The sequence below is a fragment of the Acipenser ruthenus genome, chromosome 4 (genome assembly GCF_902713425.1).
Source record: "Acipenser ruthenus chromosome 4, fAciRut3.2 maternal haplotype, whole genome shotgun sequence".
Lineage (NCBI taxonomy): Eukaryota > Metazoa > Chordata > Actinopteri > Acipenseriformes > Acipenseridae > Acipenser > Acipenser ruthenus.
In genome coordinates, this window is record NC_081192.1 from 73,862,633 (window position 1) to 73,868,909 (window position 6,277).

Sequence of the window (6,277 nt, forward strand, 5' to 3'; positions counted from 1 at the left end):
CCCTGCCTCCCTGGACTTGTGCAGTGTCCACGAGGACTGGGTCCAGGTTTTTTTAATCAATAGGGGCAATTAGAAAAGGGGGGCAATTAGTCAGTCACTGAGTTGACATTAGAACCCAGTTCTCTGGTTCCATACTTCTGAGCAACTAGGATTCATTTTCAAGTTAAAAAAAAATATATATGCCTTTTTATTGCACCTTTTACTAGAACTGTCTCAATAGTTTTGAAATAAATAACATATAAACATGCATTTTTGTTTTAAAATGTGATATCTGGTGCTACACTAGTTCTCAGTTAGCTTGCTTTATTTTCAGCTGGTCTTGCACTTCCGTGGTCATTTCACCTGGACAGTACAATTGACTGACATGCTATGTGGCCAGTGACATGCTTTTGACCCTGAAGACACTGCCGAGGTGAAATGACCTGACTTCCTGAAAGCAAGGCAAACACATTGAGAGCTCTCTCTAGTCAAGTGCAGTACCAGACACCATAGTTTAAATTGAAAATATATGTTTGCAATAACACATGCTTATTTCATTTGACACCTACATGTACTGTATACAGCAAAATGATGTGCAGGACAGGTAAGATCTCATTATTATGGCTTATACAATTTCAAGTTAAGTGCAAGTACAGTACCCTTAATTATAGGAATGTAACGCACATCCTTTTACTAATGTTGGTAACATTTCTGCTTGCTATATGCAGATTGCTCATTATATATGAGGACTATTGACTGTAGTATTCTATATAGTAGTATACAAAGGTGTTTCTACTAGTGTTGTATGTAAAAGTGTCACCCGGATGGCTTGTCAGACCAGGAAATACAGACAACAGTACTGTGGGTGGAAGCGCTGGTGCGCGTATTGATTATAAATGAAATATTTTGACAAAACAAACACTGAACACACGAAACAAAACGATAGAACACAAAACTAAATAAAATAAGTATCGTGCTGGTTTTAAAGCCAGCATGAGTAGCAATTGTTATTTTAATCTCAGTTCTTACTTTTCTCGTTCTTCCTCCCTGAACTTCCAACCCAGAGTGAGCGATCCTTGCCTGTTTTATGCAGCTGTGCCTGGCCTCGATTGCTTGTTAATCATTCAATCAGACACAGTCTGCATGTGCACTGCTTTTGACAGAAAAGGCAATTAACCCTTCCCTGGCAACCTTAAACACATGTGCACAAATCCATACATTTAAATAATAATAGCACGACACACATACAAAACAAACAAAATATGCACAGGGGCGGGGTGTACCCCGCCACAAAAAGGTATGCATTATACAACCCAAGGCATACACTTACTGTATTTCAAAAATCACAATAATTGCGTCTGTGTACTTAGTAAGGAATCACCCAAAAATTAGGTTATTATCACTGTCAAAACAGTGCAACATCTTGCTGTCTGAAAGAGACTCTCAGGATGAGCCGCGCAGCCCAGAGGCTTGTTCTTCACTCTGCATTGCAGGAAAACAAGGTACTTTCCTGGATTTTAATATAGGACCGTGTAGATTCTGTCATCAGTTTATATTTCAGTTTTAGTCTGCTCATGTATCCTTACTGTAACCTGACTCGATTATTTGAAGAGTAAATAGCCTAAAATGCCGTGGTCTTTTTTTATGTATGCAGACACCCTGAGTGGTTCCTATTGCAAATACTCAAACAGTATTTTTTTTTATTATATTTTTTTGTGCTTTCACCCATATTCAGGAGCTGCTCTTCAGTTTTAGTTGCGTGCCTTAGATATATGTAGTGTAGTCTAGTTCAGTCAAAATCTTTATCGACGTAAGATCTAGTCTGGCACCATCTAGTCATCTATAACTTTGGATGAAGTTTTATTTTGTTTTGCTGGCAATACACTGTTGTTGCACTAGATGGTGCTGGCACTTACTAATATAAAGACCCTTTGTCTGATCTAGCTTACATTACACATGTCTATGGCATGCATTAAGAACTGAAGAACATAACACACACATTGGTATCTATCTCTGTCCTCTGACCAAATGCTTATTGCAGTATAGATAAAGCAGTGGTCTGTCTCAGACAGAGCAATATTGTGATTTTAATTTAATCTAGAGTTCCATCTAGATGGCCCAAAATAAATATAATTGTGAATTGAATGCCTTAAAGCAATACATTTGTGTAACAGCTGTAATTTTAGGAGACAAATACGTTTCTGAAAATGTATTTATTTGCGTTCGGTGGTGGTATCTATTCCCACCAGTCTGGAGGTGTATTGTTTGTCCATCTGTCAGTCAGCCCCAGGAAAGTGTTCTCAATTCATTCTCCTGATGCAGCCTCACTTGTAATCTGCTACCTCTGTGACCCAGACCCAAAGCTGCATTCCTAAGTGCTGGCCTTGCATGCACCACAGCCCTGTGCTTTAAATAGATTGGATTGTGTATGTAACTCTCCTCCCTCTCTATCTGCAGGGTAGGACTGGAGCAGCAGGCTCCCTGATGTCCAGTAGCTATTTTATGTCCTTTAATTAAAGTGTCCTTCAGGATGTACTTCTGTTTAAACCTCACTTACCACAGGGACACCAGATGGACACTCAGAATGACCAAAGACAATCTTAGGAAACATATATGACATTCGATTATGGGAATATATATTATATTCAGAGACCCTGCTACTGGCATATATAAACTCACCACCCATACATCAGCTTCCCTAACATGATCAGCTGACAAACCTGGACAAACCGAAGTAACAAGCATGTTAGTAGATCCCCAAGACTTCCATCCACTGTAAGTTTGACAGACAGACAAACAGGATGCCTCCATATACCCCCAGATTCTGATGCTATCAATAATGTACAAAGGAAGTTTTTTCACAACTGAATGTGTTTCTCTGGATATAGTCTATGTAAATATGTGGCATACGGGTGGAAAGACAGTGGGCCTCCACACAGATTCTGACAAACTCAATAGATTGTGTTAATAAACAGAATCCTTACCAAGTTTCATAAGAATTGGGTTCACTACAGGTGTGACATACAGAAAGACATCTTCCTTCAACACTGTTTTTGATACACTTTATAGCTTGCACTCACCACAATTGGACAGGTGGTTCTCTTTTTCTGTTGACAGTCCTCCCTGAAGAATGAGAGTACTGAGCCTATTCATGATGGAGGAACTTAGCTGAACCCCACTGGCTGAGACTCGAGTTAATCAAAATCAAACCCCACCCCTTTCTCCTGGTGAGTGAGGATTTCTGAATGATGCCTTCATTGAATCTCACTGTGTGAATTCCAGCTCTGTCAGAAATGCCTACTTAGTACACATGGAATTAAACACAATATTACCATCCTAAATTAGTCTCTCGTGGTCCCTGTGACAGTGTGAGGAGTGGCTGGTAGAAATGACGTCACAAAGTCACGGGTTCAGTACAAACAGCCCTGAAACCAGCAATGGTGGTCTTGGTGTACTTTATTCAAAATGGGCTCACAGGCCAAAGGAACTGAAATGGTAAACAAAAAGTCCCAGCAGAATGAGTCCCTCTCAGTTCTGGGTGCACTTCCCGGGTGAGGTGATGTGCTCGTGCTCATGCTCATGCTCAAGGGCAGGGTGATCAGGGCCAAAGTAAACAGCTCCAGGGTTTAGGTGAACTGGCCGTGGTGCAGCAGCTCCCTGGGGTCAGTCATTTCCTGGTCCTATTAACACAAAGCACAACACGTAGACAAACGGACAAATAAGCAAAACACACAGTGGCTCAGGTTACACATTACGTCTAAGGGCCGCACTCACAGAATGGCAGCCTTTATATATCAGGAGACTCCACCCCATGATCAGCGTAACTTGGCACACCTGCCCTGTTTAATGCAACACAGCTGATCACAGTAATCTCATCCCCTAATATGGGCATTCCGCCCTGGTTTTGCTGTGTGTTTAGGGTCATTGTCCTGCTGGAAGGTGAACGTCCGCCCCAGTCCCAGGTCTATTGCAGACTGAAACAGGTTTTCCTCTAGAATTTCCCTGTATTTGGCTCCATCCATCTTGCCCTCAATCCTGACCAGTTTCCCAGTCCCTGCCGATGAAAAGCATCCCCATAACATGATGCTGCCACCACCATGCTTCACCGTGGGTATGGTGTTCTCAGGGTGATGAGCAGTGTTGGCTTTGCGCCACACATAGCATTTTGCGCTAAGGCCAAAAAGTTTAATTTTGGTCTCATCAGACCAGAGAACCTTTTTCCACATGCCTTTTGGCAAAATCCAAACGGGATTTGATATGTTTTTTTTTTCAGCAATGGCTTTCTTCTCGCCACTCTTCCATAAAGCGCAGCTTTGTGGAGCGTCCGGGTTATAGTTGTCCCATGGACAGTTTCTCCCATCTCAGCTGTGGATCTCTCCAGCTCCTTCAGAGTTACCATTGGCCTCTTGGTTGCTTCTCTGACTAATGCCCTCCTTACCTGGTCACTGAGTTTTGGTGGACGGCCTTCTCTAGGCAGAGTCGCGGTTGTGCCATATTCTTCCCATTTTTTAATAATGGATTTAACGGTGCTCCGGGGGATGTTCAAAGTTTGGGATATTTTTTGATAACCCAACCCTGATTGGTGCTTCTCCAGAACTTTATCCTGGACTTGTTTTGATAGCTCCTTGGTCTTCATGATGCTGTTTGTTTAGATATGCTCTCTAACAAACTCTTGGGCCTTCCAGAAACAGGTGTATTTAATCTGAGATCATGTGACACTTTAATTGCACACAGGTGGACTCCATTCAACTAATTATGTGATTTCTGAAGGCAATTGGTTGCACCAGAGCTTATTTATGGGTGTCACAGCAAAGGGGGGTGAATACTTATGCAATCAAGACTTTTCAGTTTTTTAGTTGTAAATAATTTTGAAAAATATGTAGATTTTTTTCCCCACTTCGACATTATGGACTATTTTGTGTAGATCAGTGACAAAAAATCCTAATTAAATCCATTTTAATTCCAGGTTGTAACACTACAAAATGTGGAAAAGTCCAAGGGGGGTGAATACTTATGCAAGGCACTGTATACACACACACACACACACACATACCCGATGTTGTAATTTTGCAACAAACACAAAACGATCCCAAAACATACTAGTGTTTCATTTTAAAAATTATTCCTAATTGCAGATTAGGAGAAAATACCCACATTAATCAAGTTTCTATTTTGAATGGTATTACCGCACTTTGCCAGCAGATGGCCGCACCAACTGTGGCAAGGCAGCAACAACGGGCCTTTACGGTATAAAACATTTACTTTTTATTTAGAATATGTGATAAGGCTTTGCCTGGGGGAGGGTGAAAAGTATGTTTCACATTTGCAACATGGGGTCTCTGAGGGATATGCAGTAATATCTCAATCGCTAGAACCACTCTCATTCACCACTTCTCAGCAGTTTTCCCAAATGGCCTGGACAGCATGGCTGTCTTACAGGAAATGAAGTTAATCAAATAATTCCAGTAAATGATATATAATGTGTGTTGCCATCACTTCATGTATAGTCTCTATAATCTTCCTATGTGAAAGACAAGTACATTTCGGTATTAGATTTTTTTAATGTAATTTTTATTTTGCAATGAGTAAAGAAAAAAAAATAATGCGCACTCCTTGCATCATCCCATTTCAGAGACATAGGAAGCAAACGAGGAGTAGGAAAAATAGAAATCAGGTTACTGAAAAAGAGTTCAGATAAGTAGCAATGGCGACTGGGAGACTGAAGAGCAATAGGTGAGACAATCGCTTCTTTTCACTCGCTGATGCAAAGGAATGAATACTGTCAAGCTTTTGAACACTGGAGGCAAGGCCCAGCCTGGCTCCATCTGGACTCACTGTGCATGTGACCATTAGGGGTCGCTCTGACCAGGATTCAAACCAGTGAGCTCCCGATCTCTTGACACCCTGCACTCCAGTTGGTTGTCCCTTTACCAGGTTTTTAACATTTGGAGCATCACAAAACAGCAGAGTTCTGAATCACACATCCAGAGGGGTGCTCTTGAATGATAGCTATATGTATTACAGGGATAGGAACTTCCTCCTCTAAACCACAGGTTAAACATTTTATTGTGTGTCGATGTACAGACAAAAAGAGCTAGTGCATTTGTCTCATTCTTGGTAGAATTCATAAAAGGTTTGCTTTATGATAAAAAAATGCCATCATTGTTTTATCTTATTAAAGCAAACAAAGATAACCACATTTCATTTGTATCATGTCCTGCTAACGCAAACTATTTAAGTTACTATGGTTAAATCAGCGATTCCTGTCTGCATTAAAAAAAAATTAAAAAATCAAATC